Consider the following 13,942-nt stretch of genomic DNA (forward strand, 5'->3'; position numbering starts at 1 on the left):
CAAGGAGGAGGTGCTGAGGGAGCTTTAGCCTGGACAATGGGAGGCTCATGAGGGACCTTCAGATCCACAGATCCTACATGACAGTGCTCACCACAAGGGCTGTTTCCCTGCCAAATATGTGTCACTTCATCCAAGTGCTTTAGCCACCTGAGGAAGGGACACTTCCAACTTGTAGTTTCTTGGTTTGCTAGGAGGAGAAGCCCCGCTCATTTTCTCTCTTTCCAGCAAGTAAAGAGTCTCCTGCACAACCTTTCCTGCCCTTTTCATGCACTGCATGGGATTCTGATCCAGTTTGAGTTTTCCTTTTCTGCCACAGCAGTAACAAAGTCTGTGCTGGCTATCTCCTGCTTTTCCATTTCAAAGCTTTCAAAAGCTAAAAGCCGCATTGTGCAGAGGCACCGTTGCTTGCTGATGGCAGCCAGGGAGGACTATCAAATTCATAGAGTTCATCAAATAGAGTTCTGTTGAGTTAGCCCATTTTAATATGGTCGGAGAGACTTAGAGTCCCATCGCTAACAAAGTCGCTGATTTCTCTTTGGAAGTGGTGTTTGTGGATGCGAGGAGGAACGAGGTCATAAATGAGAGGTAACGGCCTGTCCCTCATGCTTCTCTCTTGCCGCAGATGGCAGAAGGAACAGCGGTTTCTGCCCCAGCTCCCTCTGCTCCTGGAGAAGAGGCAAAAGACGGGCAAAATGAGCAAGACGACCACAAGCCGACAGCTGTGGCAGCAGCAGAGCCAGATGGTACGTGCTGTGTACGTCTGGTTATTTCTTTTCTGAGGGTCGGTGTATTGAGTGCAGCTGTCAGCAGAGCTATACCCAATGCTCCTCCTGAGTTTGGTGTCACAGGGCCATTTAGGACTCCCCAGAGGAAGTGCTGTGCTCCGAGGCAGCGAGAGCGCTCTGGGTGTTCCTGCTGCCTCTGGAGGCAGCTTGGACTGGCTTGGCTTTGCCTGAGATTTCCTCTCTGCTAAAGGCTGAAGCAGGGATTTTTCTTGGATCAGCAGAAGGCTGTGACCTAGCAAATCATCTAGGCAAGTCCTGCATGCTAGTGGCCAACCTGAAGAGATTTTTTAGCTTCCTTAATTCCCATTAGAATCCTGACTTCCAACCAGTCATCAGAGCAAAAAAAATCTTCACAGAAATTTACTGGTTTTGGAGTTTTGTCTTTTTGGTTGGGGATTTTTTTGGGGGTCGGGGCAGGGGGAGGTGTGGATGTGTGTGGTTTTGTTTTGGTTTTGTGGGGTTGTTTTTGGTTTTGTGCTTTTTGTGGGGTTTTTGGTTTTGTTTGTTTGTGGGTGGTTTTTTTGGTGGAATTGCTTTTTCTCCATCCTGAAGGAGCTCTTCTGCCCCACATGTCTTACTGATGTCATTTTTATGACATTTTTATGTTGCTACTACTACTACATCTACAGTTTATTTTTTAATGAGAATGCCATATTTTTGTCAATAAGAACTACTTTGAAAGAGCTTTGGTTTCAAGGACGAACAGAGAGCAGGAGGTGTTTTCCATGTGTCCCCAAAGGAAAAACAGCTACTTTTATAACAATCAGTATTTCATATCCTAGTTTTATACTTCTAAAGATGTGTCCAAGAGACACATCGAAGTGGCATGAACAGAAAAAACTGTACTGCAGGCATTTCTCAGGAGACAGCCTCCAGCCCAGCCATGGTATATTCCTCAGATCCATGGCACTTTTTCATACCTGATTTCCACTCTTTCCCATGACTGTTAGAATCCTACCCATTGGCCCAAGCCCTGCTCACATCCGTCTCTAGGAAAACACATCAAGTCCTCTGGGATTCTGCAGCACAGCCCAATGGATCTGCTTCTTGCCTATAGCAGCTGCCAGTGCTGAGCTCTCAGATAAGATCTGGTGAGGCTGAGAGCAGAGCCCAGTGGATTCTGTGTCTGCCATCCCCTGTTGGGACAAAAAGGGCATTGATCTGCACCTCGGTGAGTCTGATCTCAAAGCCCATCCTGTTGTGTCCTGAATAGGGGCAACAGTTTGTACGGGGCTCAGGCTGCCTGTGGCTTCTTCCCATTGCTTGTCAGTGCTCATGCTTGAGCTTTGCCAGCCTGGCTGTGGTAGCTGCCCTGTCCCTGAGGGTTGGTGGGACTGCAGGGGCTGGAGCCTTCCTTGGCCCCAAGAGGGGTGTCTGCGAGTTCAGCCTGCTCATAAAGGGTGAGGGTCCTGATGCTGAAGGCCCCGTTGGAATTGGTTAGAGCATGAGCTGCTCTGGTTTACACATGGAAAAGCATTGTTTTGGCTGAAAGGTGGAGAAGATGTGCTCCTCTCCTGGGAGTGCATACCCCTGTGCTTTGTTTCCTGTCAAGAGAACTCTTCCAAGGACTGTACAAAATCAGTCTCTGTGCCAGCCATCTGCACTGCAGGGCTGCCTGTCTTGTTGCTGTTGTTGTTGCTGTTGTTGTTAACCAGCTGACCACCCCCAGACACTGGGGCTGCCTTTTCTATCTCCTGGAAGCTGGGATCTCTGCTTTAAAGTGAGCATCTTGCATTTTGTTTCCCTCAGGGAAAATGGTGAATGTGGAAAATCCCAAGATGAAATACACTGAACTGGATATATTGGCAAGGGGTGAGTCCAGCCACAGTTACTTCTACAAAACCATGGGCCAGGTGTTTTGCTGGTGTATCAGGTGTTTCACTGGAATATCTGTCCAGCGTGAAGTCAGGCCAGCTGTAAACGTGTTCAGATACTGGAGATAGATTGTCCAATGTATTCAGTACTGCTCAGAATTTGAGAGTGCGCTCAGAAAGCATTGTCAGAGACATCTCCATGCTGCCGAGGTCTTGCCTGCATCAAGGAACAGGACCTGGAAGATCTCCTTGTCTCTCAAGTGTGGGACAGCTCTGTGTTAACTTCTTTAGCATTTTTGTATGTCTCAAAATCACACTGCCATACTAATGAAAAAAGAAGAATCTTACTTGCCTGAAAGAGCAAGCTACCCCCATCAAAGCTGTGAAATAACAGTTCTCAGGAACATTTCTTTCCCGTGGTTTGTGGAAGGAAATACTCCATGGTCAGGATAGGAATCACACAGTTTAGAAACTGAAACCCAAGATGAAAGAATAAATTCCCTTTAGGGGCTGAGGCAGTAAACCCCAATGCTTCAGCAACTGGCCCAGGCACTGCCCATGCATTTGAGAGGAAAATGCATCATCTGCCTTCTGACAGAGCCCTCCTGCATCCTGCAAGTTTTAGGCATTTACAGCAGAGATCTCCTGTGTGGGCTGGCTTTCACTCTAAGAAATAAACAGCTTCTCTTTTCTCTGCTTCTCTTTTGTTTCTAGGACTTTTGGACATGTGGTTAGAGCACTCAACAAAGCCACAGGAGGAGAGGTAAATGTCAACAGCCCCCACAGACTCTGCTGCACTCGAGGGGCTTTCCCCTCTGGTGTGAGCAGCTGTGGCCAGAGCTTTGGGTAGAGCTGTGCTGAAAAGGCAAAAGAAGCACAGACTGGTGCCAGCCTGCAAAATACATTTGGGACAGTCTTTGTCCTTCTGAGCTGCCAAAAAGAAGGCCCAGAGGGCAGCAGTTCATTTTGGAGAAGGATGTGCTCACTCGCTCTCAATGGCTAAAACAAAGGTGGTTCCTTAGAAAATCTCACTGCTCTTTGGGGCTACAGCTTTAGAGTCCTGAATTCTCATCTCTGCCTGCCAGCAAATGCATCTGAAAGTTACTGGTAGTTCCTTATCCACCTGCAGTGCTGCACTTGGGAACTGCACATTGGGAGAGATCTGCAAGGCGTCCCTAAAAGCCATAGCCCAAGATGTATCCACAGAGGATTAAGGCATGGATTACTTCTTCTGAATCCCATACAAAGCAGCAGGGAGTGTGCTCAGAGGTTTGTGAGTGATAGCTGAGACACCACTGTTAGCAAGTGGACAAGGCAAAACCCCAGTGGCCCCGTGTCCTGTAACTGGCCCCAAGGGAGCGGAGCCATGGGCTGTTGCAATGTCAGTTCCAGTTACTGCAGTGCCTAATCCCGAGGCAGTTTGGCACAGCTCAGCTGCGTCATTGCAAAATCACTCGCTCCATGTGCCTTGTGGTCTTGTGCCACCAACTTCTCAAGTTACTGATTTTCAGTGTCATTTTAGGTGGCCATAAAGAAAATAAGACTTAAAGGATTGAAGAGGAAGCAAGTAACCGTTCATGAAATCAGTATCATGAAGAGGCATAGGAGTCCCAGTGTTGTGAATTATTTAGACAGGTGAGTGGTCATGGTTTTATCCCATGAATTTGTGTTTACATACAGCAAACATGAGTGGTTAAAAACCCACTTTGGTCACCTTTAGAAAGTAGAGCTGTTAATTATTATGTATTAATATTTCTCTATCATCTCCAATGGATGAGAAGAGAGTGCATCTTGTCTGCATGAGTCTTCCCTGGCACGCATAGTTTGAAAATTATTCAGAAATTATTCAAAACCTGGGTCAGCTCTGTCTTACTAAATTAATACCCTCTAAGTTCACTGCCTCCACATATTTTTGGGATTAATTTTTAAAAGTTTCTTAAATGCCGATGAACCATCCTAAAGTGGATTTCCCTTGGATTGTTGCCCCTCTTTTCCATTGCTATGCATGCCAGGAACACTAGGTGCTTATTTCCAGAAACACGATGCGTGACAGGCTTTTTATCTGGGCTGTTCCTAAACCACGCTTTTCGCTTACTGGCCATCTAGGACATCTCCTTTTTCACAGCTGTTCTTTTCTCCTTGAGACTGCACAGATTGCAAACAACGCACGCCGAGAGGGAATGTCTATTGCTTTGATTCTGCCTTTGTCTCCAAGGGACGTGAAAACAAGAATCAAGCCCTGTCTTTTCCAAACAGCAATGTAGCCATGTACATTCATCCCCGTGCCCTTGTTTCCTTCTTTCAGCTACCTTCTGGATGAGGAACTCTGGCTGGTCATGGAGTACATGGACGGAGGCACTCTGAGCAATGTCATCAGCAAGACCTGCCTGTGTGAAGGTGACAGAGCATCCATCAGTCAGGGGGTCAGCAATCCCACCTGTGCTTCCAAGGGTTTGGGAAACAGGGGCTCAGAAGAGGAGAGGTTTCATGTATAAAGCTTTGCTTCTGCATTGTTAGTATGCTATGGGCAAGTAAAAGCATCTCCAGAGAAATGCCTGCCAGTGCCCTTGCACTCACTGTACTCTGTTCTTGTACTCTTATCTCCTGCTGTTGTATTCTCACTCTGCCTCTTGTATTTGCTGTTCTCCATCTTGCCTCCTTTAACTTTTGCCTCTCTTCACTTCATTCCTTGTTTGTAAAAGCAAAGCTGCTGGTAGCAGGATTTAAAATGAACAGCAAAGAAAAAAGGAGAGACTCATTTCTCTCAGTCCTCAGCTAAAAAGGACAGTAGTGCAGCCAAAATGCTCTTTGCTTCTGAGCACATCCCCTGCAGCAGCAGCAGTCATCCTGGCTGCTTTGCAGGGACAGTGTACAACAGCAGCAGGTGCTGTTGCTCTTTCAAAAGCTGACATGCCTTTCCTTAGAAAGGTCCTGCTCTGCAAGTGTTGGAGCAGCAACTCTTCCTCTCAATGGCCCTGCGTTCTGCCATTGCTCGCCATTCCCCTGCAGAGAGCATCTTTTAGATTCTTTGTTTCTTTTCTTGTGCGATGAAATCACACCGCTAATTTTTGCCCTCCTGTTTGTGTTTTCTCTCTCAGTGCCTGCAAGGACTGGATTTTCTTCACTCAAACCACGGCACCCACCGAGATGTGCAGAGCAGCAATCCTTTTCGGAACCGAGGGCTCTGTCAAGCTGGGTCAGTATATCCTTGGTCAGGTGCAGCGTTCAGGGATGTGGGGATGTGGGGTGAGGGGCTGCTTTGAGTGACTGCCAGCTCCCCAAAAATGGTGCTGGTGGCAGTGCAGGGACCCCCGCTCTGAGCTGATGACACGGTTGCAACGTGCACAGAGGCATGACAAGGAACAAGTAGCCACGAGTGGCATTGCTCTGTGTGTGTCCCTTCCAGAGGGAGGGAGTTACAAGTCTAAAGCTTCCAAAGAGCAAAAGCCACTGCTGAAGGCAGTGTAAAAAATGTGGGGATTTTTTAAGTCGCCAATACCATATTTCCTTGGCTAAAGTCCTGAAGAAACAGAGCAGGGACAGTTGTCCAGGACATTCCAACAGCATGTTCTCAAAGTTCTACTGGGGAATTCTTTTGCTCGATTTCCTAATTGCACAGAATTAAAATAAAACCAGTATTTTGCTTTCCCCTCAGCTGATTTTGGCATCTCTGTTGAGCTCGGCCCTGAGGAGAAGAGACTGCCCTCGGTAGCTGGGACTCCTTGGTGGATGGCGCCTGAAGTGGTGATGCGTAAACCATGTGGCCCCAAAGTGGACATATGGTCTTTTGGAATTGTGGGAATTGAAATGGTAGAACAAAAATTTCCTTACTGGAACCAAAGTCCTGCCACGGTAAGGAACAAATACTGATCCCGCTTGTCTTTCTCACCTGCCCCGTGTTCTGCGTGACATTGGACAAGATCCCATTGCCATCTGCTGGAACTACTTCCACCTAAAAATGTCCCTGCAACACATCAGCATCTGCTGCAGTTTTGGCTGCATCAGTGTGGAACTCAAGCCTCACCACATGCAAACAAACCCCATTCTCAGGCAACACTTTCCTTTGGGTTATAAGTGGTTCCAGTTCATTTGTCTGTGTAGATGACCCCAATAACAGGAAACAAGCATCTTAGAACTGGTGTTATCCTTCCAGAAATGAAGGAAAGAAACCCAAACCCAGCAAAGTTTCTAAAACAGTGGTTTCTAGAGAGGAACTTAACCCCCTTTGCAGTTTCTGCTACTGGGAAACCTGCCTGAAACCTGGGCATTAGATCTCAAGGCCACAGAGTCTCTTCTGCTTCTTGTGCAGTGTTGCTGAAACACTCAGTGACTCTGTTTCTCTCATAGCCCAAGCCACGTTCTCCACGTCACCAAGCCAGAGCTTGGTGAGAGGGAGAGCCTGCCAAAACCTCCTGTTTGTTTCCTGGCATTTTCTGGGATGGGCCTACCACTCATTGACTTGAGTAGGCAAATGAGCAGAGGGTGTCCATAGGGATGGCATTTCTCCTTTTTCTGAGCAGGAAAAGTTTTTCTTTTGTTGCATAAGAGAAGCTGAAATTTTAAGTCTGCTGGGAGACAGAGCTGCAGGTGGCTCCTTTGTGCCCAAGCAGGCATTTTAATCCCAATATATTTTTGCATGCATCTTAATGTGTCTGTGTTGAATATGAGATTGTAAATGTTTGTTTCTTTACCTGGGGATTAACTGATGGATTTCCTTTCTTTTCTTCCAATTACCATTGTTTTCAAGAACAGGACAAAAAACTTGATGAGTCTTGTTCTATGGCAACTGTGCTTAAGGGATCAACAAGCCCTGCAGAGATGCCTTTCATGTACTAATCCTTGGAATTAGTTAGTATAGCAAAGTCCCCCTTCCAAAAAGGCTGTCAAGCTGGTGTGAATCCTCAGAGAAGGAAATGTGCTTTTCCTGATGTAGCTCCCACTAACTAGGTCAGTCAATGAAATCGGCTGCCAAGGCAAGATTGGCAGGATGTTGGCAAAGCTCTGGCTGCATCAGAGTTTGGGTTTTTTGTTGGTAAAGTCATCCCTGGGTCTCTGCCAGGGCAGAAACTGCCACTGCAGAATGGAGGTTAAACAATGGGCTCTGGGAGAGCAGTTACAGATGGGAAAGAAGCAGGTGGAGCCTCGTGTTCCCTTTTTCTCCAGACTAAACTCCTGATAGCCACAGCAGGGACGTCACAGCTGCAGCAGCCCAAGCTCCTCTTGGCTTGGCTGCGTGACTTCCTGAGCTGCTGCCTGCAGAGAGACGAGGAGCGGCGCTGGTCTGCCAAGGAGCTGCTGCAGGTAAAATGCCAAGGGGCTGCAGGTGAAAGAGTGTCCGAGGGATGGGCTCCTCCTCCACTGAGGCCCGAGGCATCAGATGAGCCCCCTTCCTCCTCACCTCCTCCACTCTTGGTGCTCTTCAAATGAAAATGCTGAGGAGTGCGGGCTGGGCTGGCTGGCAGGGCTCTGTAAAGTCCTGTGGTACAAGTGTCCTGCAATTAACAGGGACATCTTTAAAGAGATCAGGTTGCTCAGAGCCCTGTCCCACTGACCTGGAATGGTTCCAGGGATGGGGCACCTACAAGCTCTTGAGACAACCTGTGCCAGGGTGGCACCATGCTCCGACTAAACAAGGTCTTCCTTAGACCTACTCTGATTAGATCTCCTTTGTGTTTAAAACTATTCTCCCACATTCTATTGTAACTGGCCCTGTTAAAAATGGTGTCCCCCACTTTCTTCAAAGCCATTCTGAAGTCTTGGAAAGCGGCAAGAAAGTCTCCCTGGGGCCCGTTCTTCAGAAAACTGAATAACTCCACGTCTTTGCACATTTCCTGAGAGGACAGGTGCTCTGTTTTCTGACAGTTTCTGTTGCCCTGTTTTGGAACTTGGTGGTGTGTTCAGTTTTACCTAATGGCAAAAGAATTGAAGTAGAGCAATGCAGGGTACTGAGCCATGAAATGGTGGTGGAGGAACCCAAGGCTGCCAGTCCTGGCAGAGCAGTCTGGAGAGATTTAGCTGTGGGCAGGAGGGGCTGTGGGGCCTCACTGTGAGCCTCTGAGGGGCCCGGGTTTGTGCCCCCACCCCACCCTGAGAGGCTTCTGGCACACAAACAGGGACAGCTGAGAGGGACTTGTCCCAGCCCCGTCTGCTGCCTGGCACGGTCAGGCAGAGGGGAACTGCCCCAGGCTGACTGCCAGGTTGTGTGGCAGAGAGGTGCGGGGACGCTGTGCTCCAGGACGGTTTGGATGGACGGAGACGAGAGATCTCTGAAGGCTGCTCTGAGAATATCAGGCTTATTAGGGATGGTGAAAGGTCCTGCATGGAGCTGCCAGACGCAGCACGTGGCAGGGCCTGAGGGGGAGGGAGAGGGGAGAGACAAGGGGTAGAGAGAGACAAGAGGATGGTCCAGGAGAGGGTGGAAGTTCCAAGAGGGAGGGAGTTCCAAGAGAAGAGGAGTTCCAAGAGAAGGGGAGTCTCAAGAGAGGGGAAATTCCAAGAGGGCTTCTGGCTCCTCAGAGACCGCTTACCAGGGGGCTTCAAGGTGGGCTGGAACAAGACTTGGGCCAATGGGGTCACAGACTCCTGATGCTTCAGGGGAGGGTTACAGGCGTGGGATGAGCCATACATTTTGGGAGGTGAGATAGAACAGTCTATTTGACTTTTGGTCCTATCTGTAGGCAAGGGCATTGTTCAACCCGTAGGGGGGATAGGTTTCATCCTGGCTATACTATTGTAAATCTTTTTCCAGGCAATCATATTTATTCATCTTCCCCAACATCGAAATTTTAAAAGTGGCAATGGTTTAGATGATGTAATTGCTACTTCTCTAACTTCACTGGTGAAACTAACAGTCCATCAATTCTCTCTTCCTATAAAGAAGAATGTACAAAAATTATTATTTACATGAACAGTGCATGAGAACTCTAGAAGAAAAATGTAAACATTAGGAAGCGGAGAAAACTTTTAAAATAAATTTAAAGCATATAAAAGAGCAGGGTGATATTACACAGCCTTCCTGTGATGTCACAAACACCTGTGATATCACACAGCCTCTTGTCATGTCACACATACAGCTCTGTGATGTCATATTACCCCTGTGATGACACACAGCTCTCTGTGATGTCACTCAGACATCTCAATGATGTCACTCGGACAGCTCAGTGATGTCACACTGACCCTGTGATGTCACACAGCTCTCTGTAATGTCACCTGGAAGGCTCTGTGATGTCACACAACCTCCTGCGATGTCACACAGATATCTGTGATGTCATATTGCCCCTATCATGTCACACAGCATTTTGTGATGTCACATGGACATCTCTGTGAAGTCACACAGCCCTTGTGATGTCACACAGCCCCTGTGATGTCACACAGACATTTCTGTGATGTCACACGGCCCCTCTGATGCCACACAGCACCTGTGATTTCACACATCCCCTGTGATATCACACAGCTCTCTGTGATGTCACACAGCCCCTGTGATGTCAAACTGTTGCACTAGGACACAAAATAACTCACATATTCATATTAAGATTAAAAGACTAAAAAGAAGTGGTTTTTAATTTTGATTTATGCAATACATGAAATTTTAAAAGCGGCAATGGATTGAAGGATGTAATTGCTACTTCTCTAACTTCACTGGTTAAACTAACAGTCCAGCAAGTCTCTCTTCTTATAAGGAAGAATGATTCCATGGGGTCCAGCAGTGTCACAATAGACCCCAGGTTCCAGCAGGCTTTGCAGTGTCCTAATGGTCCCAATGATTCCATGAGCCCCTCCAGTGTCCCAGTGGTCTCTGTGGCTCTCCAGGCCACACAATGTCAGGTTATTCCTCTGTTCTGTGAGCCCTGTAGTGTCACAATGGACCTTTGGACCCTGGGGATTTGCTGTGTCACAATGCTCTCCTCTGGCTCCACAACGTCACAACAGATCACTGATGATGGGAGGACTCTCAGTGTCATACTGAAGCTGTGGTTCCATGTAGCCCTGCAATGTTACAGTGAACCCTTGGTTAAATGGGGTTCCACGATGTCACAACGACCCCTCAGTTCCATGAAGCCCTGCAGTGTCACAATGGTCTCCTTTGGCTCCACAGGGTCACAATGGAACACTGATGACACGAGGCCCTGCAGTGTCACAATGGTCCCTTGGTTCCATGGTTCCCGACAGTGTCACAATGGTCCCTTGGTCTCACAGGCCCCACAGTGTCACAATGGTCCCTTGGTTCCATGGTGCCCCACAGTGTCACAATGATCCCTTGGTTCCATGGTTCCTGTGCTGGTGCATTCCCCCCTCCCCTTCTCAGGCCGCCCTGCCAGATGAGAAATGCTCGCTGGCCTCGGCCTTGGCCAGCAGCCCCTGGGCTCAGCTCCTCTGGAGCTCAGCACAAACACGCTCTGCTCCAGGCACTGCTGCTGCCCAGCCATCTCCTGGCTGCTTTAGGAGCAGCCCTGGGAACTGTTTGTGTTCCCTCGGTGGCACAACATCCCTGTTCTCACCCTGCCAAAGAAAGCTGCTGATGCCAAGTGCGGCCAGGATGAAACATGGCTGGGACTGCAGCCACTCTCTTGGGGCCCTACAAACAGCGCTCCAAAAGGAGCCTTGGAGCTCTCCTGGGCCAGCGACTCCCTCTGAGTGGGGCCTCTCCGAGCCGGGAACTCTCCCGTTTGCTGCACTCGGGGATCCCCAACAACGAGGGAGCCTGGGCCGATCCCCCCACTCCTCCAGGCTCAACCCTTCCCCGCTGGGGAGATGCCAAAGCATCCTCAGGGAGCATTTCCCTGCCCTCAGGGGAATTTCTCACAGGTGCCTTGCACTGACACTCTGTGTCTGTGTGCACACAGGAGTGCCTGTACTGGGGAAATGTGGCAGAAATGCTGCTCCCTGAGGGGTCTGAGTGCCTTGGATAGCTGAGCCAGTCAGGCCCGTAAGTAAGGTCAAGTCAAGAGGTCTAAGTTAAGTGAAATGCTTCTAAGAGTTGTTATTTTGCTAAGTTGTTATGTTTTATATAAGTTATAAGCTGAGTTAAATATTTTTAAATGTTATTCCTCTGTTAGATTGCTAGGTTGTAGGTTATAAGTTAGGTTAAATACTGTTAATCTCTTCTCTTTTGCTAAATTGTGACTGTGAAACTATCATTTAAAGTTAAGGTGTAAGTTAAGTCCTGTTAAGTTTGAACTCTGTTAAGCTTTTAGGCCATATTCCTTTTATCCTTGCCTTCACTGCCCTTTTATCACACACAGACACATACAGAGACAGTTCTCAGTACATTTCTGGTTTGATTGCCTGGATTTGGTTTGGTTTTGTTGTTCCTTTGCTTCCTTGGTGTTCCTGAAGTGTCCTGTCAGGAGCAGAGTGACTCTTGCCAAGGAACTTTGTGCTGCTGTCACTTAATATTAAATCTGGTTTTTGCTGGGGATTTTTTCAGCGCTCTCAAGCCCTCGTTGGTCACAGAGTGAAGGAGCCCTGGCCCAGGCTCTGGCCCTGGGGACACGGGGACAATGCCGGGGGGTCCCTGTCCCCCTGTCCCACCCCCACAGCCCCGGCCCCCGGCCCCGTGTCAGGCTCTGGGGTCGATCTCGTGGAACATCCTCTGGGGGAGGCTGCGGCGCCGGGGGCGGGGGGACCCGGGGGGACAGGGGACCCCGCTGTGCACGAGCAGCGTTGGACTTCTCTGGGGGAACTGGGGGGGGAATGGGGCAGAGAGACCTCCCCAGTGACCTCACACAGCCCCAGTGATGTCACACAGCCCCTGTGATGTCACACAGCCCCAGTGATGTCACACAGCCTCTGTGACATCACACATCCCCTGTGATGTCAAACTGTTGCACTAGGACACAAAATAACTCGCGCACTCATATTAACATTAAAAGAGTAAAAGGACGTAACTTTTTTTTTATTTATATAATATATGAAATTTACAAAGTGGCACTGGATTGGAGGACGAAATTGCTACTTCTCTAACTTATTCTCTCTTCTTATAAAAAAAATGCACAACAATTATTATTTACATGAACAGTGCATGACAACTCTAGAAGAAATAAGTAAATCTTCAGAGGCAACGAAAACTTAAAAGAAGTTTAAAGCATTTAAAACAGCAGGGTGATATTACACAGCCTTCCTGTGATGTCACATGGGCATTTCTGTGATGTCACACAACTTCCTGCGATGTCACACAGATCCCTGCAATGTCGCATGAACATCTCTGTGACATCACACAGACATCTCTGTGATATCACACAAATCTCTGTGATGTCGCACCGATATCTCTCTGATGTCACAATGCCTCCTGAGATGTCACACAGCCTCTGAGATGTCTCACAGCCCCTGTGATGTCCCACAGGCATTTATATGATATCACACAACCTCCTGTGATGTCATCCAGGCATCTCTGTGATGTCATAATGACCCTGTGATGCCACTCAGCTCTCTGTGATGTTGCACAGTCATTTCTGTGATGTCATACTCTCTCTGTGATTTCACACACCCCTCTGTGATGTCACACATACATCTCTGTGATTTCACACATCACCTGTGATGTCACACTGCTTCCTGTGATGTCACACAGCCCCTGTGATGTCATAGAGCCAACTCTATGATGCCACCCTTTGATGCCATACAGGAGTGCTGTGATGTCACAGAAGACTCCATGATGTCACAGTCACCCTGCAATGTCACAGTCTGTTCTGTGATGTCACAGCCTGCTCTATGATGTTACACAGCCACCTGGTGATGTCACAACCCTGTCTCCCATGCCACAGAGCCACCCTCGATGATGGCAGAGCCTGGTCTATTGAATCACACCATATTCTGTGACATCACAGCCAGCTCTCTCATGTCACAATTGCCTCAGTGTCCTGGGTTGTAAGATAAGCTTGTATTCTATTTGCCATCTGTTGAAAGTTGGGCAAGTTTGTTATCTTTTCCAAGAACCGGTTTTGCTCCTAAGAGGTAATGGTTTGCTAATGGGCCATTGACTGATTCAATGCAGGACTGGTAAATGCAACACCATCCCATTGTGAGGGGTCCCACCCAGAGGGGGAAGCCAAGCACTCTATTATTGTATAAAGGGGTGAAGAGAGCTTGACAGAGGACATGATACTGTAAAATTAATCCAAATAGGGAGGGCTACGTGACTGCTGCAAAGTTCGCATGACCCTGAAGAGTAGATGGTGTGCAGAAAGCAGGATATTGAAAGCTTGGTATGTAGAAATAGATAGAGAAGAACAAAGAAGTACTAAGCTGTTCTAATTGCAAGGCCAGCTGGACAGGCAAGTATCATTCACATATATACTTTTAAGATAATAGTACAAGTCTCATAGCAACCAATCATGAGCTTGGCTT

This window comes from Lonchura striata, chromosome 31, assembly GCF_046129695.1.
Source record: "Lonchura striata isolate bLonStr1 chromosome 31, bLonStr1.mat, whole genome shotgun sequence".
Taxonomy (NCBI): domain Eukaryota; kingdom Metazoa; phylum Chordata; class Aves; order Passeriformes; family Estrildidae; genus Lonchura; species Lonchura striata.